This window comes from Nycticebus coucang, chromosome 13 (assembly GCF_027406575.1).
Source record: "Nycticebus coucang isolate mNycCou1 chromosome 13, mNycCou1.pri, whole genome shotgun sequence".
NCBI lineage: Eukaryota > Metazoa > Chordata > Mammalia > Primates > Lorisidae > Nycticebus > Nycticebus coucang.
In genome coordinates this window covers 15,326,562-15,354,325 of record NC_069792.1, presented here as the reverse complement: position 1 = coordinate 15,354,325, position 27,764 = coordinate 15,326,562, and the positions used below count along the sequence as shown (strand labels likewise).

Genomic DNA, 27,764 nt, shown 5'->3' with positions numbered 1-27,764 from the left:
AGGAAGAAAAAGGGGAAACATAACCTGTGGTAGAGGAGGGGAGAATTCAAGTGGGAGGTCCCTCACGTCTTCAGTTTAACTGATAGGGTTTAACTGTTGCTATTCCTATCTTGCAGGCAGGGGGTCCCTACTCAAGGAAGAATCTCCAAGAACTCAGGCTACTTTGTTCATGACCTTGCTAGAGACCAAACAGCATGGCCTGGAAAGGGGCCTGTTTGTGCCAAGACTTGGGGGTCTGTGATGAGACTGATTATCTGAGTTTACCCAGGTCTAGAAAATGGGGGTACCTGTGCAGCTCTGAGTGGGAGAACCCTGTATCAATGTGAGAACACAACATTCAAGGCACTACTTGGAAGCAGAAAGCAGGCCCTCACCACATAGGAAACTTGCTGGGGCCTTGATCTTGGGAGTTCCCAGGTCCAGAATAGTGAGAAAATAAATTTATTTTTTATGAATTGCACAATCTCAGATATTCTGTTACAGAAGCATTATTGGACTAGCATCAGATCCAGTGGTAAAGACAGATAGTAGGGTCTCTGTCCTTATGCACACACACAGTCTAATGTATATGTGATACAGATGAATCTGTGATGACCATTATTATGAGGAACAAATCTGTCATTATTTGTAACGTTCTCAGTACACTGCCTGAGCACACGGTAAGTGTAAGTAGTTTTGCATTAAATGAATAAATGCACATACACCATGATGGGAAAGTGTAATGGGAGCCGTGAGCCTGAGCTTCCCTGAAGAAGTCACTTTTAATTTGAGATCTTGAAACCCTGGGGGAACTTCCAGGCACCTTCCTTTAGCGCCAGGCCTGTGACAGGCTTCAGAAGTAGCCTGGCTTTCTAGGTGTGACTAGAGTCAGTAAATAGTAGCACATAGCAGAGAAGACCTGTCCTATGCATGTGGGCCTGATTGGAGATCAAATCCTTTGCAAATCCAGCTTACTTGTTGCATTTATGTGCTGTGGGGAGGAAATTCCCATAAAGCATTATTGAATCCTCTAATAGGTGAGTCTTCATCCAATTTCCCTACTCAGACATTAGAAGCCACTTTGAGTCTGTTGGGAGGCATGGCCTGAAATGTGGCCTTAAGGAGTCAAGTCTTTAATCTCTAGCGCATCAGACCATGTTCACTCTTTGTCCTAGTCATGGGACACATCTCTTAGTGTGGATGGATTTCATTTACATTTTCTGAGTTTCTCCCTATATGTGTATATGAGTGGGTCACTGCACATCTGATTTAGTTCTGCACAGGTAGCAAAGCATGGAGTTATGTTCGTCTGCCTTGTCTCCTAGGGACAAAGCTATGTGACATTTTACAGAAATGGAAGGTGAAAAGAGAGAATTGGCCAACAAAGACGAAAGTGTAGCAAAAAACCAAAAAACAATAAAACTGGAAGTGAACTTACAATCAAATGTACACAGAGGATAGAGCTGCTTGGGGATGTTGACACCATAGTCACTCAAGAGACTCTAGATTGGCAGGAAGGGAGGCTTCGAGAAGGTGAGCAGCTTACCGACATAAAAGATAAAAATGTTTTTGACAAAAAGGATAAAAATGTCTCATAGGAAGTGACACTGATAAGAAACTTTACATTAGAGAAACTTTCAGAGAAATATCTCGTAACATTGAAAGCACAAAGTATAAAATGTTGGAATTTGATCCAAATTTAGAAAAGAATGTGATGATTCACAGGACATAGAAAAGATGCTTATCCCATATTGTAAGTTTTATGACAAATTCAAGCTTTTCTTGGATAGGATTTTTATGAAGGAAAAGAAAACCACTTTTAAAATGTTTCTTATGATTTACACTATACTAAATAGGTTTTATTATTTTTTATTTCTCTTATATTTATAATTGACATAAAAGAATTAATCTCTTGATAAATGATTTAAAGGTCACAGAACAATTGAAACTTTCCCCATTGGTTAGTAAGATTGCTTTGCATAGTTTCAGCGTAAGTGGTCATTTTTATGGACCTGTGCTACTATGTAAAGGGAAGATTGCCTCTGTGTGGGTGTGTAAGATTGTGTATGTGTGTGTGGTGAGTGTGTGTGTGAGAATGTGTGTGAGCGTGTGTATGTGCGTGTTTCCTACTGAACTGGAGTCCATTCTTTCAACACAGTAAAGCCAGACCTTGACACCGAGATTTGCAGTGGGAACAAATATCTTTTATTGTCTCACACCAAACAAGACATACAGGCAGCTAACTCTTAAGACCCAAAGTCAGGGCTATATTGGTGGCTCATGCCTATAAGCCTAGACTCCAGGAGGTTGAGATGGGCTGGTTGCTTGAGCTCAGGAGTTCAAGACCAGCCTGAGCAAGAGTGAGACCTTTTCTCTACTAAAAATAGAAAAAATAGCTGGGTGTGGTGGAGGGCAACTGTAATCCCAGCTACTTGTGAGGCTGAGGCAGGAGGATCACTTGAGTCCAAGAGTTTGAAGTTGCTGTGAGCTAGGATGTTATGGCATGCCACAGTGAACTCTGTCCCCAAAGTCCCAGCTGGCATATAGGCAAGGGATTTAAAAGACAGGAGTGCATTTTAGGAAGGCAGAATTTGTAAGCAAAATCATAAATGAATACCTGGAGGTTAGACATTAGTTTGGCCAAAAAGGGCAGGTTATCTTGAAGTGGGAGGCTATGGGTTAAAGGTGGATTCAGAGATTCTTTGATTAGCCATTGGCAAAGAAAGCAAGAAGTCAGTGGAATGGAATTTGAGGTCGGTTAACTCTCTCCATGCCCTAGTGAGAGAAATCTAGAACAAGGAACTCCAGTCAGTTTCATCTTCATTCTCCCTTATCTGTGTTTTCTATCTGGTCGGGATGTGTGAAAACAGCTCAGGAACACATGTTAAGACATCATCGTTTGGTTTCCATAGGGAACTAAAATACCTGCAGATTCTCACTTGCTTGGGGGTTATTGTTCTTGTTGGCTTCTTGCTTACTGGGTTGCTCAATTACTTTTCAAGGGTTGGAATTTCCCTTAAAGGAACTCAAGATTTTTTTGTTTGTTTCCATGTTCATGGAACGACATGTTCGTCTGGCAGGTCCCTGCTCTGTGTCATGGGTGTGAGTGAATGTGTCTGAGAGTGTGTGTATCTGAGGGTGTGTGTGTGTGTCTAGGAGTGTGTGCGTGTGTCTGAGAGAGTGTGTGTGTGTATTCTGATCAGGTCAGGAAGCCTAGTGAAAGCACATGTAGTGAGAATAAGATGGAGTCTGTCAGGCTAGGGCAGATCCACATGGTCTGGTCGGTTTAGGTCCTGCCTGACCTTCTCCCCTTGTCTCCCATTCTTATTATTTTTTTGTAAATTTAGCTCCCAACCTCAAGTAGGTGCCACATCCTGAGTAGTTAGGTGGATTGAATTAGGAGGTTAACTTTTGAATCGGAATGTTGTAATAGGTTACTGAGGTATGGCGATTATTATTTGGAATAGAGGTTGGTGTGGTCTTTACTTTGAACTTTTATGTACAAAACTGTAATTCTGAAAATACAAAAACAGAACAGTCTTGGAGAGGCCACTCTCACTATTCTCCAGAATCTCAGTCTTCTGACAAATAACATTTGGTGGACCTATCCCTGTCTCTGCATATTGGCTGACAGTGACAGACAGCCAGTCCCTCTTTGTCCCATAATACTGGGAAGTCCTGGATTAACATTTTCCATTGTGCTGGGATGTACCAAATATAAGGCCATCTGACCCTGTATCTTGAAATTAACAATTTTCTTTCAGTATCTCTTTGATTTTGGTTACAGAGCTTTGTTGCCTGGGCCTAAGACGGTGACTGAGGTAAAATTTCTTTTGTGAAATTTTCTCTTAACAGACCTCTTCCATGATTGCATTGTAAAGAATTTAAGAAATAACAAATTTGGCTCTGCGCCTGTAGCTCAGGTGGCTATGGTGCCAGCCACATACACCAGAGCTGGCAGGTTTGAATCCAGCCTGGCCAAACAACAATGATAATTACAACCAAAAAATAGCTGGGTGTTGTGGTGGGCGCCTGTAGTCCCAGCTACTTGGGAGACTGAGGCAAGAGAATCACTTGAGCCCAGGAGTTGGAGGTTACAGTGAGCTGTGAGGCCATGGCACTCTACTAAGGGTGACAGCTTGAGGCTCTGTCTTAAAAAAAAAAGAAAAAGAAGAAGAAGAAGAGAAATAACAAATTCTCTAAACATTTTGAAATTTAATTTTAGTTGTTTTTCTGATTTTTTAAAGAAGTATTGATAATTCCTTGGAGTTTTTCATGATGATAATATTTATAACAATAATCATAACAGCAGCTAACATTTGCTGAATATTGAGAATTTGTCAGCATCTTTCTTGAGAATTTCATATCTATTAGGAGGGAATAAAATGCTTTTCTGCTGCTTGACAAATATAATAACTTAAAATTTGAATGCATCCAGAGGAGAGGAGTCTTTTCCACATCAATTATTGTTGATTTAACTTACACAGAGTTTTTGTACATTTAATTTAACAAGAGTTTTTTTCCCAGATGAGGCAAAAGGCTAACAGAGTGGAGGGAAGGATCTGTTGCTGATGTGACCAAGTGGTTCCAGTGGCCTGAGACTTGCTCTCTGGAGAAGAGTTGCAAGTATCTGCTGCTAAAACCACCAAGGGGATCTAAAATGTGCTTTTCACCTTGTGTTTGGGAACAGTCTGTGTAGTAACTTGGTTGTGTGATATAAGGAACATGGAAAAGGAACCAGCCTAGTGAGTGCCTGGAAATACCAGCAGTAGTGTGTGATAATCAGAATGCTTGCAGAGAAAACTCAATGAGCTGTATTTACTTCTTTCTGGTGTTATAAAAATTATGTATCCTTCTACGTGCAGAGACAGTTCCTTAGGGATGAAGAGTTACGCATGCTCATTAGCAGAAGAACATGTATCCCAGCAGGTCCTGCATGCTAAACCCAAGACTTATGAGCCTATTGTCCACATGAGGGGCAAGCATAACTTCTCCATTGTGGTGGTGAAGGAGAGGATGAAGAGATAATTATGGTAATGAAAGAAGTTAATTTAAATGTTCTTGCTCCATACTTTGGTTAAATATTCATTTCAAATTAACCACGCTTTTCTGATGTATATGTACACCATGGAATATTATGGAGCCTTAAAGAAAGATGGAGACTTTACCTCTTTCATGTTTACATGGATGGAGCTGGGAACATGTTCTTCTTAGTAAAGTATCTCAAGAATGGAAGAAAAAATATCCAATGTACTCAGCCCTACTATGAGACTAATTTAGGGTTTTCACATGAAAGCTATAACCCAGTTACAACCTAAGAATAGGGGGAAGGGGGAAAGGGAAGGGGGGGAGGTGGGTAGAGGGAAGGGGATGGGTGGGATTACACCAGCGGTGCATCTTACAAGGGTATATGTGAAACTTGGTAAACGGTCTGTGAAGCTAGTGAATGATGCCCCATGATCATATCAATGTACACAGCTATGATTTAATAAAAGAAAAAAAAAATTAACCACGCTTCTTCAAAGGCTGGAATCAAAGTGTGATTAAAGCATTACCTTTTTAACCTGTTTTCCTGGGTTTTGAAATGGAAGATACCGTTGGAATTCTGTGTTAGAACTGGCAAAGCTCATTGCCCTGGCTGTGAACTTCAATATTGGTTTTAAGTCTTTCTGTCTAAAAAGACTTTAGATTATTCTCACAGGTCTTTCTAGACTGACTTTCCCCGACTCTGCGGACAGGTATATTAGCATAATCTTGGCCTAAAGATTTCTGCATGGTCCTCTGTTCTGTACAGTTCTTTTCAGTTTAGAAGAATGAAGTGGTGAGACAGATGCGGTCACTTTGATGCTGGAATCTTCATGATAATTATTCTTTTCTTCATGATAATTATCCTTTTGTGTCATTTACTATTATGATCAATGTATATATTGTGTGAAGACGTAATTCATGAAAATTATGAAAATTGGTTCATTCTCTATATATACATTAAAATATCTCACTTGAACAGAAAATAATCTGTGAGGAAAGGAATCATTCAATCAAAGAAACAAACGCTCAGGAGTTATCAGCAAAAGGAAATGGTGAACTATCACACTTATTTTTTTTTTTGTAGAGACAGTCTCACCTTATCGCCCTCGGTAGAGTGCCGTGGCGTCACACAGCTCACAGCAACCTCCAAATCCTTGGGCTTAGGCGATTCTCTTGCCTCAGCCTCCCAAATAGCTGGGACTACAGGCGCCTGCCACAACGCCCGGCTATTTTTTTGTTGCAATTTGGCCGGGGCTGGGTTTGACCCCGCCACCCTTGGCATATGGGGCTGGCACCCTACCTGCTGAGCCACAGGTGCCACCCAACTATCACACTTATTGCTTAAAAGAAATAAGGAGTATAAACATTTAAGTTCCCAAATTCAATAAAATAAATTAAGCAACTTCATACAAAACAATGGAAGCCTTAGACTGGCTTCCTCAGAGGCTGAGCTCCCAGGGGAAACATCAAGGGAGCAGGGAAAGTGAAACAGAGCAGAGAAAGGGAGGAAGGGTGTGACTGATCTCAGGCAAAATCTCCCAGAGGGTGGGCTTCAGCCTGACCCTACAGAGGATCTCTGGAATATGAACGACGTCTGGGTGTGCTAAAGGCTCACAGTGCTCTTGGTTGACAGTCCCTGGGGTGTGGAGGAACAGAGACCTTTAGGCCTTACCACTTTCTGCACTTGTGGCCAAGTAGCTGTAGCATCCTGGGAGTTGTCCTCCGAAGAGCCACAGGGTGGTGGAGGTGGCGGATCAAAAGTACTAAATGGCAAATTCAGGGGGTGGGGTGCATGCAGGAGTGGTAAACGGGAATAGGAGGAGAAGTCAATCAACACTGTCTGCTATCCAGATGATCCTAAGTTCCTCCGGTGATATGAAAAAAGTCTGCATTTAAATCCAGTGAGGATATTTCAAATATTTTATAATTTCTTAGATTAAATTTAAAAAAAAAATCACATGACCCATATTAGGACTTGTTGTTTATTGCTTTGTTCCTCATCACAAAACCAATGAAACCTAGTATTTTACTGAGCCCCTCCTGAAGGTCAGGAGCAGTACCAGGCACTCTGAGACCCTTAGCTCATCGATCCTCAAAGTGGTTGAGATGAGCATTATTTCCACCGTTTTGGAGATGACTGGGAGCCTGCCAAATGCAACAGTACGGAAAACAATTACTGTTGAATGAGCAAATGAACCAATGAATGAATATGCTACAATGAATTAAACATAGACTGGCTATATACGTATATTCCATTTATCTCATGAAAATACAGCTAGCTAGGAAGTGGCTAACTCAAGACTCTCAGGCCCCAGGTGCTTTAATCTGCTCCTGTATACTGCCTTGCCAAAAAGTATTTTTAAATACTTTTAATCGCTGTCCTAAATAATAGTGATGTTTCCCTGTACTTGTGCTCAGGCTAGTCTGCAACTTTTGACCTCAGGCCTCAACCTCCCAGCATGCTAGGATTACAGGTGTGAGCCACTGTGCCTGGCTTCCTTTCTTTTTTTTTTGAAATGGAGTCTCACTGTGTCACCCTGTGGCTAGAGTGCCTGCCATGACTTCAGACCTCTCAGCAACCTCAAACTCTTAGGTTCACAAGATCCTCTTGCCTCAGCCTCCTGAGTAGCTTGGAATACAGACCCGCCACAATGCCTGGCTGGTTTTTCTATTTTTAGTGGAGAAGGGGTCTTGCTCTTACTCAGTCTGCTCTCAAACTGCTGAGCTCAAGAAATCTGCCCTTTTTGGCTTCCCAGAGTGCTAGGATTGCAGGTGTGAGCCATTGCACCCAGCCTAGGAAGTTGTATTTTAATTATAGACCTTTTTTTACTTTGTGAGTTTTTATATGGGATCCAAAATGAAGGATTTTCTGATCCCTTAAGGTATATATTCCATCTGTAATTTCTCAGGGACTTGTGACTTTTTGGGGATAGCCTATGTGTCATTATCAATCACTTCTGAAACAACTTCGTTCATTAAAAAAAAGAGAGAGAGAGAGAGAGAAAAAAAAATTTTGGAAATAAGAGAAACAATGGAGAGATTTTTTGTTTGTTTGCTTTGCTTTTAAGAGTTAAGGGCTGAAAGAAGGAGGTTTCTTATTCTTCAAGCTTGTTCATAAAAGGGACCTATTTTTCTTTACTTTCATCTCAAGAAGACACCACTTTAATTAAACTCCAGTGGGCCAGATTAATTAAAAAATGTCAGTCGGATCCTCACAGGAGGACCAGATATCCATGAAACATACCGTCTGTTTCCTTTGTGATTGCTCAGAAATCTCTGGCCCTGCACCCCCTGGGACAGCAGTGGTGGCAGGCAGGCTCACTGACTTCCGCTGCTGATGGAAAGTGGCCTTTGGTGGGCTGGTGAGTGAGGGCAGGACATGATGAAGGAGAAGAGACACCAGGTAGATTAGCAGAACTTCCATTTCCAATGTCTTCTCTATCAAGACATTGACCTAAATGTCCTTTAGATCCTAAAGGATTCATGGTCATATTTTCTATTCTCATACCCAAGAAGACGTCTAAGAGGTTTGTCGACTCTTTCCCCCTGCTCCCCTTTCTTACCTCCCTTCCTCCTACCCCTCTCTCTGCATGCCTTTCTCCCATCTGGCAGACACAGGCCCTACAGTTTTGGGTATATCTGAGAGCCTTTTAGTAGCTACAGCAGCCTAGCCCTGCTATCCCTGTCAGCAAGGAAGCAGACGCTTCAAACCAGGGCAGGAGTCAGGGAGAGGGATTTAATATCACAGTGGACTCAGGGCTTGCTGGGGTCATTCTCTCCTGCAGGTGCTTTGAACGCATGGCTTCATTTAGCACTTGCTTTACTATTACCTAACTTGGCATGGAAATGGAAAATGGCGGCTTAGAGAAATTCAGTGATTCCTCCAAATTATAAAGCAAATGTAGAGGCAGAAAGGCTGTGATATATGCTCTCCTTACCGCAAGGGTGGTGGCTGACACTTCTATAACAAAGACAGGTTTTTGTTTGTTTGTTTTTAGACAGTCTCACTCTGTCCCCCTGAGTAGAGTGCCATGGCGTTATAGCTCATAGCAACCTCAACTCTTGGGCTCACGAGATCCTCTTGCCTCAGCCTCCTGAGTAGCTGGGACTACAGGCACCTGCCATAACGCGTAGTTTTTCCATATTTATTAGAGATGGCTTTCAGTTTTTCTCAGGGTGGTCTTGAACTTCTGAGCTCAGGCGATCCACCCACCTTGGCCTCCCAGAGTGCCCAGCTTACGTGCATCGGCCACCACTCCCGAGCCCAAAGACAGGTTAGCAAGAGAAAAGCATTACATATTTACTTCATCCAAGTTTTATGTGACATGGGAGATCTTGCAAGGAAGATCCAAAGCCTCAGGGAAAACTGTTTGTATGCTCAGGTTTGATGAAGCATGGACAGGCATGTAGCATTGTGATTGGACAAAAGGGTCTGATCTAATGTTTGCAGACTGAGAGAAAAAGCCCAGCCAGGGCTCTGTCTACTCAGATTCTTTTTGGCCTCCCAGGTTTGCGGCAGAACACCTCTGGAAGGAGGATCTTATGAACTACTATGGAAGAAGGGTGGGTCAGAGAATTTCCTTATGGCTCGCTCTTATGCAGAAAGGCAGGGGAGAGCTGAGTAAAATTTCCAGGTTTTATGGCTTGCTTTAGAAGGGAGGAATTCTATTTTTTTCAGTCGCTTTGGGAGAATGAGGGGTGAGAGACAGGAGAATAGAAGAGTTCTGAGGCTCTGAAGCCTTCCAATGTCACTCAGTTCAAAGCACTCAGCATGCCAAAGAGCCTCACTTGGGAGTATTGTTTCCTGAGCCCCAGAACAAGCAAATGTAGAAGCGGGGACCTGATCTGCAAAGTTCCTGTGACCTGAAAATCTTCTTACCAGACTTACTTCTCAAACATCTCTTCTTTATTTTTGAATCTATGTATAATCGGATTATTCACCTCATCTAATTATATAAATATTACATACTCATTGTAAAAATCAAATATATCAGAATAGTATGCTATTTTCGTCGAGGATCTTTGAAAAAAAATAATTCTTTTGGAAACTGTCCACCTCATTCCCTGCCTGCCCCTGCTCCTCCCCTTTCCACGGTCAAATGGACAACTTCTTTCATCGCCTCTCACGGCTTTCTCCTTGAGGACTTAAGCAGAACACACCTGCATGGGCATACATGCTTGCCCAGGGATTATACTATTGTTAGTTTTTACAAAATGTGTGCTCTGCATGTTACTTTTTATTCAGGAATACATTTTGAAAATTTTCCAAATCAACTGGTATAGCTCTAACGTATTTTTTTGAAGCTTCTGTAAGATTCATCCCACACTATGAAGGGTCCACAGTTTTTCTACTTTGTTTTCAGTTTTTTATTTTGTTGTTTTTTACTTTTTTAGCCCCAAGAGACAATTCTGCACTAAATGCCTTTTAATACATCAGAGTTCATGTTGGTACTTCAGTTCTATAAGATTGATTTCTTAGAGTTGTGATTTTGGGGTTGAAGAATGTGCATGTTTTTTTTTATTTTAATAGATCTCTCCAGATTGCCTTTGCAGTTTCTAGGATGTGTGATTATGCCTTTTATCAAAAATTCATCAGAGATAGAATGTACGTATATGATCTAAACGAAAATCTGGCTTTTACAAGACTGACTATTAGTCAAATGTGTCTATCCCTGGATTAGGTACAGAATGGAATCCACAGATCAGGTTAAAAACAAATTGCCAAAGAGCCATATGCTTACTTCAGTCCCTACTGAACTTCTGGGTTACTTAAAATTGACCAAAGTTCTAAAAATTGTATTTACTGGGCCTTTGAATAGCAACTTGTTGCATAGCAAAGCAATTTGGACATTTATTTACAGAAACTCTCATTATAGAGAGTCTTGGGAATTTAGAGTTGGAAGTGTGACAATGACCAGTAACAGATTCTGTGTAGTGGATCCTTCCTCCATTTACTGGAGGAAGGACTGCACAGAATCTCTGTGAATCTTCTCTTGATGGGATGTGTTGTTGGAGCATGCTGCAGAGTCATCTCTTGTAGTGCTTTGTCGAAAGCCTATTTCCAAAATGGTTCTCAAAATGTTCACAGTTTTAAAAAGTAGGCATTTATTTAAATTAACATCAAAGACCATTGATTCAGGGATAATGATTACATAGTTTATTAATCAAATATTTTTAGCAGGAAAAAAGCCAGCTACAATTCACCTGCAAGTGAGATTTTACTCTGTTTTAACGTTATTTTAATGAGCTGCAGATTTGAATGTGGGCTTTGTTCATCTGTTGCTTCCGCTCAATTGCAGTTTCACCCTAAGAAGACACAAGACAGATTGATCAGGCTTCCAGTCATTGTGAGGCTTAAATGAAGTGAACAGGGCCTTATGTTTCTAAACTAAATGAGAGAATTAAGGCAAAAAGACAAAGAAGGAAAAAAATAAAAAATAAAAATCCCCCCCACCCCCCACCAAATCCATTCTCCATACCCTGTAAGTCATCTGTTTGCTGTTCTTAGACTTGCTACTGCAGAATCCCAGTTTTCCTGTGAGAGCATCAGGAGGTGAAATAATAAAAGCAAAGATTGCTAATAATCTACACAACTATTAACATGTGTCCGTGTAAGGGGAAAGCTACTGCCTTATCTCATTTTTTGACACACAATAATTTTAATGCAAAATTGGAAGTATTATAATTTAGTTAGATTTTCTTTTGTAGGTAATGTTCTTATGTCCAAATTTAAGAAGGTATTTATTCTGTGATACATTGTTAAGAAGGATTTCGCATTTATATGATTTGTCTAAATTAAAATAAAATATGTTTGAATTAAAAGTGACTTTGTGGTTAATATTCAGAGCCGTATTTTCAACGTTGGCTGTGTTTGGGGAACTTCTCTGGTGGGCCCTGTAAGGTCTGGGAATCACAGAGCGGAGAAGGTTTTGGCTGCTCTGTTTTCATTTTGTAAGAACAGTCTAGAGAGGCCATGGCTTCCAGCATGTGGTTTTCCATTGTAATTGGACACTAGCTATGCTGTTTAAGATGAAAAGGAAAACTTCACACTCAGGAAGCCACATACAGACTGGTCATCTTAAAACTATGAGAAGCTAGATGGCAATGTTGGCCAACCTCATGAAACAAGAAATTTGTTGTTTAACAAGAATTTGTTAATTAATCATAGTTTCTGAACTTCTATGGCTCAACCTTCTGATAACCAGAAAAGTATTATATGCCCTCATTATGTCATTTTTTAAAACTATAAATGTTTATAAGGTTTATAAGTCAACTTTTTAGGCAAGAATAGCATTCAACTAACACTAATTACAATTTTATGAACTACTATTCTTGGTGGAGTAATCCAGATTCTGTGGACTTATTTGAATAATACAATACATGAAACATTTGCATTAAAGCCCTATATATCATACATCTCACTAGATATATTTATGATATATATTTTAATGATAAACATACCGTTATTTGTTGCAAATATTTTCATATGTGTATGTATATATAATGTGTTATTTTGCATATTACATATAGTCTCAGGAGGTTGTAAGTTATATATATTTTTAAAACTGTATATTTCAGTAGAAGTGCTCACTACTGCAAAAGTCCTATTGCCAATAGTATATATTATAAATTTTATATCTTTTCATCATTTTTCATCTACATTTATATTTTGGTTTTGCTTAAAGTGAGGCGGACCTATTTTAGTTTTCCCCGAGAGATTGTTGCTTATTTTAATTTGTTTCTTTCATATTCATATATGACCTCCAAGTAATAAATAGATGTGTCAAGATCAAAACAATATAAAATAAAATACAGAAACTAAGATGTTAAAAGTAAAAGTGGGGAAAAATCTATACGTGATCTTGCCTGAGCAAAGCCAAGAATTCACTTAACGGTCTCTAACGGCCAGAGCAGATGTTTATCTTGTACTTGAACTAGTTGTGTGACTTGGTGAACGACAGAATTGTTAGACATTTCAATGAAGATGGGTTTTGTTCCTTTGTTTGCCTTTTGGTCAAGATTAATGTAAAACAAAAATAAAGCAACCAAAAAACAAGCCAGAAAGTCGAGACTGACAGTATGGATAAAGAACAAAGCAAGAAGTTTATGTTTGACTTCACAACATTTTAGATTTCCTCTTTTTTCTTTTTTAAGCTCCATTTTTTAATACTACACATTTTAGATTTTGATCTTTTATTTGGTTTGTAAATAATATATTTTTGTTAAAGAAAAAGAATTTTATCTTTGACAGATTTTAACATAAAGAAAAATACCCTTGATTAGTAATGTACAGATAGATTAAATTCAAAATGTAATTGAGAAGATTTTGGCAAACTGCTAATTATACTGCATTTTTATTACCCAGAGACCATTGTGCTAGTTATTCATTTTGATAAAATTTAAAATGTATTCACATGTATTTTTCTAATTACATAATTTAAAAGAATATTTTTGACACAAGGGATTATATTTCTTTACTTTTTCTCTTAAGATATGCTCATACATTTTGGCTTCAAAGATATAGGAACTGATGATATATAATGACATACAGCCAATCTTAAAGAGCTTAATTTCCTTTCAATGGCATGTGTGTACAACCATTATGTGGATGTTTTTGCTTTGCTTTGAGTATTAACATTTTCTCTGAATATTCTGTGTATCTAAGTAACCATGATTGTGGTTCATTTCACTTAATGGCCATTCATATAAAATTAAAGCTGAGAATATTATTATTTGCTTCAGCTAATACCAGTTATATTGTTCTTTTATAGGTCAGCTGATATTTTCACATAACAGAGATTTTGCCTAGTCTCTGCCTTTTTTATTTTATAGTATTATTCACCGGTACTTTCACTGGGACTGCCCTCATAAGTTCAAGGCGAAGTTTTCAGGCTCAAAGTTAGAAATCAGTTTTCTTGTAAACAATGGCAGTGACAGCCATCTTTCATTTCATTCATTTCTTCACTCAGCTTTGCATTTTGTTATGTAAATGACTATACCTGTGTGTTTTTACAAATCACTCTTTCTAATTGGCACATTAAAAAATCCTTAGCTATTCAGTGCTTTTCTGCAAATAAATGTAAAGTGAGTGCATTGTGCCTTAGATTAAAGGCCAGTAAGGCAGACAAAAGGGACACCATTGCAAATTAAATCATAAAGGTCTGAAGTATTATTAAGAGGTTCACAGATACTATGTTCCAATCAGGCTCAATAAGGGCTGAATTCCTATTATGTTTCTAAAGCCTCAAAAAAGACATGGGAAGGGACTCAAAGTCGTCAAATAGAAAGCACTTAGGCCAAGAACACATGAATGTATGGCTGGGTAATGGGCCTTTCATCTTTGAAATAAAAACAGTTCAGTTCAATTGGAACTGAAGTTCTTCCTTTGAGAAAGTTTATTTTAATGAGTTTTCATTTTATGCGTGGGCTGCTCTTTAATCGAGGCTGTTCCATTGAAGTCTTTACCCAGTGAAGACGCAAGACAGATTGTCCAAGCTTGCGGCTATTGTTAGGGGTTGATGAAGTGTATGGGCCCTTATGGTTGATAACAGAAGTAGATGGTCAAAGCCGATAAATAAAACTTTAACTCTGATTGTTGGGTGCTTTATGCTGAAAAGGTTTCCATTAGCATGGATCTTTGGTTTTGAAGGACTTGTGAACCCAAAGGCAGCATGTAGCTCTGTCACACACTCTAAGTCACTTAGACAAGCAGCAATCTGTCCTAGCTGATAAACTCAGTCTGGCTTTAAAAATTTTAGCGTTCTTTTCAGAAGTCAACACTGTTAATATCTTGACAGACAATTAACTTAATAACACATGAATCCACTGCATTCAAACTATTGATTTATCATGAAAGTGTGGTTTGAGGAGGTATTTTGTGCTTTGTTTTGTGGGGATCACAATGATGTACATTTTAGAAGTAATGATTTAATTTGAGTATGTGGAGGGGAAGGAGAGACTTTACAGTTTTAGTCTCAGAACCACCTCAAGTGTCATTAATGTAAATTGCCCATCCAAGTGACAGTTCTCTCTACAAATGCCATTTAATCTAATTTGGGGGAGTGATGGATGAGGTCAGTTATGTACCCATTATTGTCCTTAAATCTATAAAAACCATTTGTTATGAGCTGACATCCCTTAAAAACCTGCTCCAGTGACCTCAAAACTAGCTGCTAACTTTAGAAGACACTGCATCTCATGATAATTTAAATCATGATTGTTCTTAAAGAACAGGTAGAGCCTTGATGACCTTGAATGGATAACCCTGACCATGACTCCTTTGCCACTAGAATGTTAGGTCCTTGAGGGACTCTACTTCATATTCATCTATCCTGGTACCATGAGGAAAATCCACCTCTGATAACTGTGGGGCACAGATACAAATGTGGCCCTTAGCTCACATATTGCATCTTCCTTTCTCCAGAGACTTTGCATGCCTGGTGCACTCTGCCCACAGGAAACTCCATCACACTTCCACTCCTAACAACACATTTCCACTCCTAACAACTGTCAGTGGCTAACCTCAGACTACAGGTGAACTTATAGCTGTAAGTTCATGTAAGTTCCATGATTGGCCATTGGAAGACAGACCCAGAAGGAGGCTCACGAATGCTCCCAGGAGCAGACAGAGAATTTTAATTTCTGAGCACCTTGATATTAGCACAGAGGTGGAGGGGCTAGGGTAGTATGCCCCCGGGGCAGCTGGACTTGTTGCCTATGGGGAGAAACATAAACGGAGGAGGACTCAGGGCAGAGGCCCTGCTGGGTGCCTAGTCCTGAGCAGGTACTCCTGAGGGGCCCTGAGATGCATCATTAACATCCACTTACTCTTGGGCTATTGGTAACAAAAGAAGTAGTTAATAACTCCTGCCTTGAATTTTCAGTAGTGAAAAGGTGCAAATACTCTGATACGGTAGTAGCATGGGAAGCTGTTTCACATATGTGAAACCATATATACCCCCAGGATAAAACATCATTGTAACTTCCTGAAGTTAATAATTTATATGTCATTTAAGCCTTTGAAATTCCATATGCAAGATATACCAATATATACGAGGTCAGACAGTTAAGTTCACAAACTCATCCTAGAGAAAGTGCTACATGCCTCATTGCTGTATATGAGTATGGTCACCTTTGAAGTCCTCCCCTTGGGAAAGTATGCACCGATGCCAGCATCTGGTCTATACTTCAAAATAATTTTGGAATTCTTTTTCTTGAATGACCATCAGAACTGTCATTATATGAGGTAGGACAATTAAGTTCACAAATTAATCCTAGAAAAAAGGGAAGTCCCTGTAATTCATTGGTTGGTGGTCTTGGGAGACATCAGGGTCTCAGGTCATTTACGGAAGTGCCCTATTTCCTTTTTCTTAGATTTGGTTGTTTGATGATTTAAATTCCCAAACAAGGAGCATGGGCAGTGTCATTCATATATAGTCAAAAAGGATTCTACGTCTTCTTACAAGACATCCCTTCTCTTTGCAACATTAGATTAACTATTTGTTTAAAATATGATCAGATGTTGAGTTTATCCCATTGGGTTTGTTTTCTTTAAAAAAACTCATCAACACTGTGTTCAGCCATTCATCCTGAGAGTAGAGTGATGGAGACATCAGTTTTCATACGGTACGTGACACAGAACCAGAAATGGGACGCCTTTGTGTGCAGACCTGTCCATCACTGGGGATTGACCTTAGACTTCCTGATCAATTCTGACAAGTCACTGACAGTTTGCAGGGGAAGCACATATGTGACAAAGGACAAGCAGGGCTACATGTGTCAGCAAGAGCCCTCCAATTCCAAGTAGAAGGAGTCAAGCTGCTGACAACTCTGGTATTTGGATGTCTCAGTTTTCTTTTTAAATGTGGCTTCAGATGCACTTTCCTCCAGACACACACGGTTTTCCTGCTGATTTAGTCTATGGCTAAATGGCAGGTCACGGTATGAATGCTGACATGCTTTTCATCTCTTTGTAATTTTCTTCATGCATTTGTGTACATATTGACATCAATCTGGATCCTAGATGATAAGGAAGCAGTTGATATTCATTATAAAACTGCAACTGAATTGAATTGTTTTGAAATCAATTAAATCAATTGTTTTAAAATCAATTAAAATTGATTGTAAACATATTAATGTAGTCTAACATGTTAATCTTATCAAGTGCCATTTTGTTGCAAATATTTTCTTTTTCAATGTCAGCGTAAAAATGGGCACACCTGGTTCAAGTTTGGGTCGTAAAGTATTAATGTCTGCCCATTACAGAGATGGTACAGAGGCCCAAAAGCAGAATGGTTAAGGGTATGGGGTGCTGAAGACATACCACGTGGGTTGGAGTCCTGACTGCACTCACCAACTGGGCTATCCTGAGTATGGAACCACCTAATCTTTCCAGGAGTCAATGTCCTTATCTGTAAAAGCAGAATACCAAGAGATCCTATCTCCCCAGGTTGTTGGGACTGTAGAAATTATTACCTGTGTGAAGCATTTATGGTAGGTGCTCACAATTATTATGTTACCTTGCTGACTTTTTTGTATATCCAGAATGCAATCTCAATGAGATAGTGTGATATAAAAAGAGATTCTCTGAGTTTATGTTGATAAAACTCTGGCCACTGTTCCTTGAAAATTTTTTGTCTCCTCTGTTCGGTTGCTTATATTGCTTAGATTGGTTTGTATGGTCCCACTGGTGATTAGCACTTGTTTATTTCTTTTAAGTCTTTTATCTTTTTGTCTTCTTTTTGGGTAGTTTCCGCTGCTATTCAAGTTGACTCATCTTTTCTATCATAGTATCTAATCTAATACGGAAACCTTATTGAGTGTCATTTTGTTGCAGATATTTTATTTTTCAACTTTTACAATTTCTACTTTTTATTCCTTCCATTTCTTTTTTAGCTTTATGTTTTCTTCTACATTCTTGAGCAAATGGGAAACATTACAAGTATTATTTTGACATCTTATTTGCCGGTGCCACCTCTTTCATTTTGGGGGGCCTTTTATTAAATTTTTCCTGCTTCCTCTACCTTATGGTTTTCTATTAAAGGCCAGATGTTGAGAATTTTATATTTTGAGGTGTCAGATTTTGTCATATTCCTTTGGATTATATTGGACTTTGTTCTGGCATGTAATTAAGTCCTGGGTATCAGGGTGATTCATTTGAAATTTGCATTTAAGCTTTATAAGGATGGATCTGAGAACAGACCGTTTGACGATTTTCATATTCTGCACTGACAATTTTTGTTTGATGGTGCTACTTTAACTTATCAACCAGTCTCTATTTATCCATTCGAACAAATAATGTTTTATTGACTTTCTCTTATATGATAGTATAAAGATGAGTAAGATTGTTGGGGAGTAACATGTACTAACAGAATTATATGCAAAGTGCTGTTTAAGATCTGTGGTATCTTACTTTTTCCGTGTATATATGGATGTTTAGCCAAAGTATACTCATACCAAATTTTCTTTTCTCTTGAATAGTCTCTCACAGCTTCACTCTGTTTAAGAAAATTACTTTTTCTGCATTGTAATACTATTTATATTATATATTATAGTGTTATATATACATGCACACAGATATATACACACGTCTATAATGATATATATACATTTAAATGAGGAGAAAATATATATGTATGTGTACATATAAAAAAGAGGAGAAAGTGTATGTGTGCATATATGCATATATACCCTGTTTCCCCGAAAATAAGACAGTGTCTTATTTTAAGGTGTGCTCCCAAAGATGCGCTAGGTCTTATTTTCAGGGGACGTCTTAGCTTTCCTGTAAGTAGGTCTTATTTTCGGAGGATGTCTTATTTTCAGGGAAACAGGGTAGTGATATATATACATATATATAAATGAGGAGAAAAAAAGTATCCACTTCTATAAAAATTCAGTCATTTTTTCAACATTATATGTTGATTGACTATGATACGCCAGTTGCACAACCGAAGCTGCAGCCATGAAAAAAATCAGTCTTCTCAACATGCAAAGTAAAGTGGTGAGCATATAGGTAATCTATTATAAAATTATGACTATATTTATCTTGCCACTTTGAAAGTGATATGATGCTTCTAGCATTGACTTAGTGGTCAAAACATTGCCCCTAGGCATGCCAGCTTGTTTCTTGTTCTGAGATCCAGATTGTAAGTGTTGATAATGGCTAGTTCCAGTTATGCTCGCTTTTAGAAGGATTGCTGATGTATCTATAGTTTTGTCTATGAAGGTGCTATTTTTGTAGGTACAAATTGAAAATTTCTTTTTTTAGAATTTTAGGGTATGGATTTCAAGATTCTTAATTGCAAAAGAAAAGTCAGGCGAGGAGCTACTACTACAAATGTTACCAGTGATGTCGCTGCTACTGCTGCAGCTAGGAGTTCCTTAATCATCATCATGTGCCAGGGCTGTGTTAGGTGGTCTGCTAAGTTCCTTACTTAACTTCATCCCTTTTAATTCTTGAAAGAACTACGTAAGGTGAAGGCTGAAAATGGTACAGAAAAGGAAGGATTGGCCATAAAGTAATTTTTTAAGTATTTATGAAAATGGGACATAGTCACTTAGACAGAAATAATTTTTAATCTGCTATATTCAAAGTGCTGTAAGACTATTAGCCCATGTTACATTGTACATTGTAAATTGCAATTAGCATTGTTGATTTGATGACTGAGTAGACGATTTTCTGAACACGACTTCTTTGGAAAATTCAAATTCTATGTTGTTTTCTAGAAGGAAGGCACATTACAAGAATATTTAGAATTTAAAATAACCCTCATAAAAGCGCCTCCTCAGGAGTTGTGCCTTGCTGAAGGGCAAATGCCTCCACTTAACTGATTTTGCAAAGAACTCTCTAAAAGTTGAGTCCAAGACAAGATTAGAAGGGCCATGGGGGATGCGCTTCTGGAGATCTGACTTCCTTTTCTAAGGCAGGGGCTCATTTCAGAGAGTGACAGATGACAAAGCCAACACCAGGCAGATGGTCTTCCCTCGGCACCTCATCCTCCTAGTAGCAACACCATGGTCTCTTCCCAGAGAGCAGAGGTGGTGGGCTGTTCTGCAGGGACTAGTCCCAAGTAGTCAGGCCACCAAGCAAGAGAGATGCCAGGAGGTTGACCAGGCAGCTGTGAAATCATTTCCACTCAGCTGTGAGTTGCATATAAACAGAGAACTGGTTGGCTGTGATCCTCTGGTCTAAGAGTTATAGCAGACCTCATGGTGCTGAGCTGATAGCAGATAGGTCCAATATTATTAGAGTTAAAGGCCCCTCATGCCTCTAATTTTATCTTCTGGTAGATTAAACTTTGAAAGATTTGGAAGAGAGAGCCCCAGGTCTCTGTTCCCCCCTTCTAAAAATACAGAACAGAAATGGGCTTACAAGGTACTTATTTCTATAGGTACAGTGTATTATAATAGTAAAGTATTTTTATGCTGAAAACGTGTAGTTTTATTCTTTAAGATCTTGCAGGCATTTTTATATTTTAAGCCACTACAAAGTAGGTAATTCCTTTTAAACTTAGGTTGCTTGAGTGTTTTATGAAATGATGAATATGAAGCCCAATTTGAAAGATAGATTTACCTATTTTTAGAAGATGGTTTATCTGTAATGCATTACATTTATAACATATAAATAAATGTAAATAACAATGTGTTTTTATGAATTTATTTATTATTTCTATTTTAGAAGGTGCTTTGTATTTATATATCCTGTTACTCAACCATTGATTCCCCCATTCAGGAAATTTATTGAAATTCTGGGTACAGTGAGCCTACAGTGATATACAAAGCAGCTTTTTGAATCTAAAAATGGGCAAATGTCCTAATTGAGGTACAAGGTGCTAGCAGAATTCACAGAAAAGAAATTGTTTTCAAGGTTGGAGAAATTGGGGATGTAAGAAAGCTTCAGGAATGTGCCTAACATAAGGCTTGGTGTAGAAAAGCAGCTTAAACAGTATTTACTCCATGGATGAGTGATAAAGGAACAAATAAAAGAGATGTGGGATTTGGCCTTGCAAAACGAGTAGCTTGGAAACAGTGCTAGACCAAAGGTGACCCTGTGAGAAAAGAAAGAGAAAATTCAAAGCATTGGGGAATGGAGAGCAATTGGTCTAACGGGATTTCAGGGCTGAGTGTTTTAATTTAGAATTATAGGCCCCACTACAGGCTGAGAATGGTGGCCAGGCTACCTTATGGTTTGCTAAGTGGAGTGTGGACATGTTGGTTTTGAGAGGTGTTCATTGTGGAAGATGGTGAAAGTGCAGCACGGGTGTCACCCAAGAGCTCAGATTCTCATGGCTGGGCAAGGATTTGACCACCATCATGTCTAGTAAAACAGTAAAGACCATGACCAGCAAGAAACACACCCTCAGCTCGCGACATCCAATGTATTTGCCCTGTTGACCCGTCACAGATTCAGGAGTTCAAAGAGGCCTTCAACATGATGGAACAGAGTAAAGATGGTTTCACTGACAAGGAAGATTTGCAGGATATGCTTGCCTCATGGGGAAGAATCCAACTGATGAGTATCTGGATGCCATGATGAATGAGGCTCCAGGTCCCATCAATTTCACTATGTTCCTCACCATGTTTGGGGAGAAGTTAAATGGCACAGACCCAGAAGATGTCATCAGAAATGCCTTTGCCTGCTTTGATGGAGAAGCAACTGGCACTATTCAGAAAGATTACCTGAGAGAGCTGCTGACAGCGGTGGGAGATGGGTTTGCCAATGAGGAAGTGGGGGAACTGTGCAGAGAAGCACCTATTGACAAAAATGGGAATTTTAATTACATTGAGTTCACACACATTCCTAAACATGGGGCAAAAGACGAAGATGACTGAAAAGAACTTCAAATTCTAGCCAAACATTTCTTTTTTTTTTGGCCGGGGCCGGGTTTGAACCTACTACCTCCAGTATATGGGGCCGGCGCCCTCTCCTTTGAGCCACAGGGACCACCCCCAGCCAAACACTCTTGTTGCCCCTTTGGGTGTTTCTGAGATTTTCTCTTAGAGCCTACTGCACACCCCTTAGCTTTACAGCTTTTGCTTTTCCAGTTGTATTTATTCTCAGCTTTGTTTGGAATATGTATCTTTATAATCAGATTGGAAATGGAACTTTTATCATTTTCCGAATAGAAAATGTAGTAATGTAACTTACCAGCCCCCCCTCCAACTGCAGTCTACAGAGTTAATATATTTTTTCAGAGAAAGTTATTCACTCAATTTTTTCTGAACTACAATTAAACTTTACAATAAAATACTTGTTTAAACTTCAGAAAAAAAAATAAAAGCAATTTAGAATCCAATAGCAGAGGGCCTCAGACTCCACTCTAAAGAATTTGGATTTTGTCTATGCTGTGGGAAACCTCTGAGAATTCCAGAGAGGGGAATCCTGATCAGATCTGTGCTTTATAAAGACTCCCCAGGCGACAGTTTATAGGCTTAGGAGGAGATGGATAGATGCCCGAATCACCAGGGCTGGTTCTAAGACTAACACTATCACTGAGATTGAATCTGCTGTGACTGTCATCTGCTTGAAGGATACTCTCAAAAAAAAGAACTGAGCACCATCATTGTTATCTGGTAGGGCTGTGCTTGATATGGCCTACAGAAAATGCCAACCAAACACTGTGGCAGGGCGCAGTCAGTCATGAAATCAAATGTAAAATGTGAGGTGAAATATAAGAAATGAAAATCAACATAGTGAAACTAACTCAGAAATTGAGTCCTTTGCAATCTGTTGTGCTAATTTTCAACAGTCTGAAGTGTTTCTGAGGAGAGTACTTCGTATGTTGATATTTCTTTTCCTCTTTTTCTTTTGAAAAGACTATACATGGTACATACTATCTATCCTTTTCCTTGTGCTTGTAACATAAATTATGGCTCCGTCCAGATTAGCCCTAAGATATCTCCCTTTTAATATCTTTGAGAAATGTTTCATTCTTTGTAAAATACACAATCAAAATTATGATTATGCAAACAAATCAGGTATTGAAGAACAGCCTTGTCTCAAGATTTTGATTTCTTAATAGTTTTCCTCATTCTGCTAATACATATGGGGTCTGACAATTAAGTTCACAAACTCATCCTAGATTAAGTGCTACGTACCTCATTGCTGAAAATTAATTACTATAGTCATCTTGGAAGTACTCCGCTTGGCCTGGCAAAGGACACTACTTTCTTCTCTGTCTACCCTTTATATTCATAACAAATGATAAAGAAGATACAAGATAGAATGAAGGAAATCAAAATATCAAATTTATTATTGATCATGCTGGTTGGAAAAAGGAGGCTCGACATTTGCAGCTAAAAAGCCTTCTATAACATTCCTTCCTAACTTCTGGCCCTTCTTTACAGCACATAGAAGTGATGATCCACACCCCAAAAAGATTGTGTCTTTAGAGCACACACAACTTGCTAGAGGCATCACTGTCCCCACTAGCCTGGAACTGATAGGAAAGAAGGAAAGATTCTCCCAATACTTAATATTAATACTTTCTGGAGATTAGCTCTATCCATTGGCCTAACATGGACCAGTGAATGTCTTGTCTTTGTTGCCCACTACTAGGTAAGGTAGAATTCCTTCTTTGAATAAAGGGAAAGGTGGAGGGAAGTGTGGGGTAGAGAGAGAGAGACCAGTTGTGTTATCTAGGGGAAATTCCTTCATCTACACAAATCCGGTGGAAACATACCTCTACAAACACCAACACTCACAACTGTCTTCAGGCTTTATTTAAAGAACAAACTTATGTAAATATTGTTGGATATTGCTAAATGTGACTGTGGTTTTAATAGCTAATACTTTCAGGGTTGAACACTGGATAGAATAAGAATGCTTGTATTACATTCACATACGTAAGTCAAGAATGTGGAATATTTTAAGGAATTATATTCCAAAAAAATTATACATTGCTAATAATTTAGGAAAGCAGTAAGTTTAATTTTAAAATCCTCAAATCCTCCATTAGTATGGAATGTGAAAATATGGAATTGTCTCAGAAACCTTAGCTAAGCGGCATCACAGGACCCGCAGCGACAAATTGAAATGTCTGGGTTTGCTAGTGATCCTGACATGGACGTTATACTTAAAACATACTTTATTCCTACCTTTGTGGGTTTTCTTGAGAAGCTAACAAAATAATGATTATTACACTTTGGAAAGGACCAAAGGAAAGTGATGGAATGTTATCTGATTGTGAGCATGTAATGAAGAGGTTGAGTTGAGCAGGGTGAGCTGGTGCAAAGGAAAGAGTAAAAGATGTCATGGAGCCTCCACACTCAGTGAATTTCAGCAAGTAAAGTAAGATTTTATTTAAACCTTTTATAATTTTAAGCAAAATATTTATATGTAGTATTAAGTAAGTTTTATACTTAAAACTGATTTCTGGTCCAACATTGCTTACTCAATACGATGACTTGGCTCTGAGGCAAACTAACATACCTCCAGACAAGGAAGAAAACAGCACATCCTTTGACTTTTTTCTTTATCTGCAGCCTGTGCTCCCAAAGGGCATTGCACATATTCTGATATTGCAAAAGATGACCAGCAAACAGTGGGGATTAGAGCTACGTGATTCGCAGTCCTGATCCCCAGGCGGCCTTCCCTGCCTGCTCCCTTCCCCCCACTGCCCATCACCTGCCAGTGCACACCTCTGTATTTCCAGATAGCGTCCTTTGATAGTAAATCATTTTTCAAAACGGCTTCATATTATTTCTTCAGTATATTTGCCAATGAAATCTTCTTCAGAATTCCTGAGTTTGTGAGCAGTCATAGTTGGGAAACTGTTAAGTTTGATTTTGGATTTTTAAGTCTTTAGAAACACAAATTAGAGTTGGAGAAAAGTGAAAAAAGAAAAAAAAAACTAAGTTAATACATTGTAAATGTTTGGATGAAATGGTTCAGTAGTATAATTTGTAGATAACTGACTCCAAAATAGCCTTTCCTGTTAGAAATTAAGGAGACTTTTCCTTTCAAAAGGCAGGTGAATTCCACTTCCAGTATTTAGCTTTTTGTTCTGAGCCATGGTTGCGGTGGAGTCCGTGGAATTTTTAAACTGCTATAGTCTTATTGGGTTTGGGAGGTCTCTTTTCACAAAAAGAAAGGAAGAGCCTACTATAATCTCTTCAGTAACAAATAAATTCCCCTAAGTAAGCTGGACCTACACTTTTGCCTGAGTTTCCTCCTGGAGAGGATGTCCCAAATCAGAAAGCTGATTACCCAGTTACCAGCCTTGAATAACAAAGATACTGAGATTGATACTAGACTCTGGAATTTAGGAAATAATTTGGCTTCAGTGTTCATTTCTTTGGCCTCTGAGGCCTTCAAAATTAAATGAAAATGAAGTCCTTTAAAGAACCAAGTATTATCTTGGAAGAACTCTGAGATTTTCCTTCTCTCTGTGGAAGCCTTGTTTGGTATACACTTATGTTGCACAGCGTGTGTATTTTGGGTTGTTCAGGTGTAAATTCTAAATGCAAACTAATGCATTATTGTTTAAAGTTGAATCAGTCAAGGTTTCTTTTTCTTTCTTTCTTTTTTTTGTTTTTGTTTTTCTTTTGAGACAGAGTCTCCCGCAGTTGCCCTGCGTAGAGTGCTGGGATGTCATAGCTTACAACAACCTCAAACTGGTGGGCTCAAGTGATCCTCTCTTGTCTTAGCCTCCCAAGTAGCTGGGACAACAGAAACCCACCACAATGCCAGGCTTGTTTTTTCTATTTTTAGCCAAGATGTGTCTCACTGTTGCTCAGCCTGGTCTCAAACTCCTGAGCTTGAGCAATCCACCTGTCTTGGCCTTCCAGAGTGCTAGGATTATAGGCATGAGCCACTGTGCCTGGCTCATTCAAGGTTTCTAATGCAAATTCTGATTCTGTGTACTACTAGGTGGTTTGAGTAAATGAATTTCTCAATTATTATATAATGACTGTTTTGCATCCTGCTTTCATTTTTATATAAATGTAAATACCTTCTTTTAAGAAAATATTTTTAAGCTGACAGTAGTTTTTGCTCTTATTTTTTGAGGGTTTACTGTGTGCCAGCGACATATTACTATTACTGTGCTACTTTAGAGATGAGATTCAAAAAGGAAAGATGCGTGCCTCATGTGAGTAGCTTAGAAGGGTTCATTCAGTCCAGGTCTTCCTGTTCTTGGTGATGATTCAAGCCAGACTCTCTATCAAGACCCATAATTTTTTTTTTTTTTTTGAGATAGTATCACTCTGTTGCCCAGGCTAGAGTGCTGTGGCATCAGCCTAGTTCACAGCAACCTCAGACCCCCACATTCAAGCTATCCTCCTGCCTCAGCCTCCCAAGCAGTGGGACAGCAGGTACCCGCTACAGTGCCCGACTACTTTTTGACCAAATCTCATTCTCGCTCAAGGTGGTCTCCAACTCCTGAGCTCAAGGAATCTTCCAGCCTCAGCCTCCCATGGTGTAAGCCATTGCACCTGGATTACAGGTGTGAGCCATTGCACCTGGTCCACAACATTTTTGTGAATACTTTATTATTTTCAATAAGGGATGAAATGTGTATGGAAAGAATGATTGTTTCTTCCTAACTTTGGAGTATAAGAAGAGCACCCCAGTTCAAACTTTTTCTCTTATACTCATTGTTAGCACATTTACTCAGGGTCTAATAGTGTTAGCATGAATTCTAACTTCAGCTTCACCTTTGTACTCTAAAATTTCCTTGTGTAATCTTTCTCTTAAATTTCTCTTTCTGGTCACTTACCGTTTTTCTATTTTGTTGTTTTGCTTTTGAGTATGATCTCTTGAAAAAAAAATAAAAAACAAAATTTCCTTGTGTTAGGATCATGTGTATAGCTCAGTAGGGTATACCTTTATTTAAAAGACAATTCTACCAAATGTTTTCAGAGGAAAATGTTGTCATAAGCTTGAAATCTGATGGCGTCTAATTAGAGGATTTCCTAATGCAGTTTTCTTTTCCCAAAAAGTATTCTTAACTAGATGTTTAATAAAAAGTAGTTCTTATATAACAACAAATTTCAGGCTCAGTGTACACTTCCTGGATTAGAGAACCTGTTGGAGTTCAGAGGACTTGCGTATATACCACAATGTTAAGCGCTCCAAATAGCAGAGTGCCCTGTTTCTGAATTTTATTGTTGTCACTGAATCACTGTATTATCATGAGACTTTCTAGCATTTTCAGTGCAATTATTAAAACAGTTATGGTGGCTCTAAAGGAAAGTAATTGGAAAAGAAAGATGGCCTGTACTGGATGAAATTCTTAATTAATCTTTCACTATTAAATTGTACCAAATTAATCAAGTATATTGCCTGTAAGAAGGCAACTATGCTTTACATACTTCAGTATTATCATCACCAACCCATATATTAAAAGTTAATTTCTGATGTAAAATTGTACTTTAACTGCAAAACCATCAATTCTAAATAATTCTATTGTTCCCCCCAATCTTATAACTCCAAAGCTCCTGATGAGAGTGCTTTGCACTTAACATTTTGAAATTTGTGTGTAGACTTTATAACATTAAATTAGGATATACGTTTTTATAAAATATATCATCTAAATTGGAGAATATCACTCATTCACTAATTGATTCATTCATTTATTCAACACATAGACACCAAGAAAAAGTGATGTTTTAGGCAGTGACAGTAATGACTATGAAATGCAATAGGAGGCAATGAACAACTTGAACTCTAATCAAACTGGAGATGAATGTCCTTGGAGTTATTTGAGAAATTAAGAAAATGTGGTGTTCTCTCTGCTCCGAAAGTGTTTTAAATTATG

At 38.6% G+C, this 27,764-nt stretch overlaps 1 protein-coding gene and 1 pseudogene across 2 annotated transcripts in view; both read left to right on the top strand.

Moving 5' to 3' along the window:
• The window catches only part of LOC128563930 (cytochrome P450 7B1), a 186,707-nt gene that overhangs the window by 60,928 nt on the left and 98,015 nt on the right, over positions 1-27,764 (top strand). The gene's annotated exons all lie outside the window — the stretch shown is intronic.
• The window catches only part of LOC128563932 (myosin regulatory light polypeptide 9-like), a 29,163-nt pseudogene continuing 13,919 nt past the window's right edge, over positions 12,521-27,764 (top strand).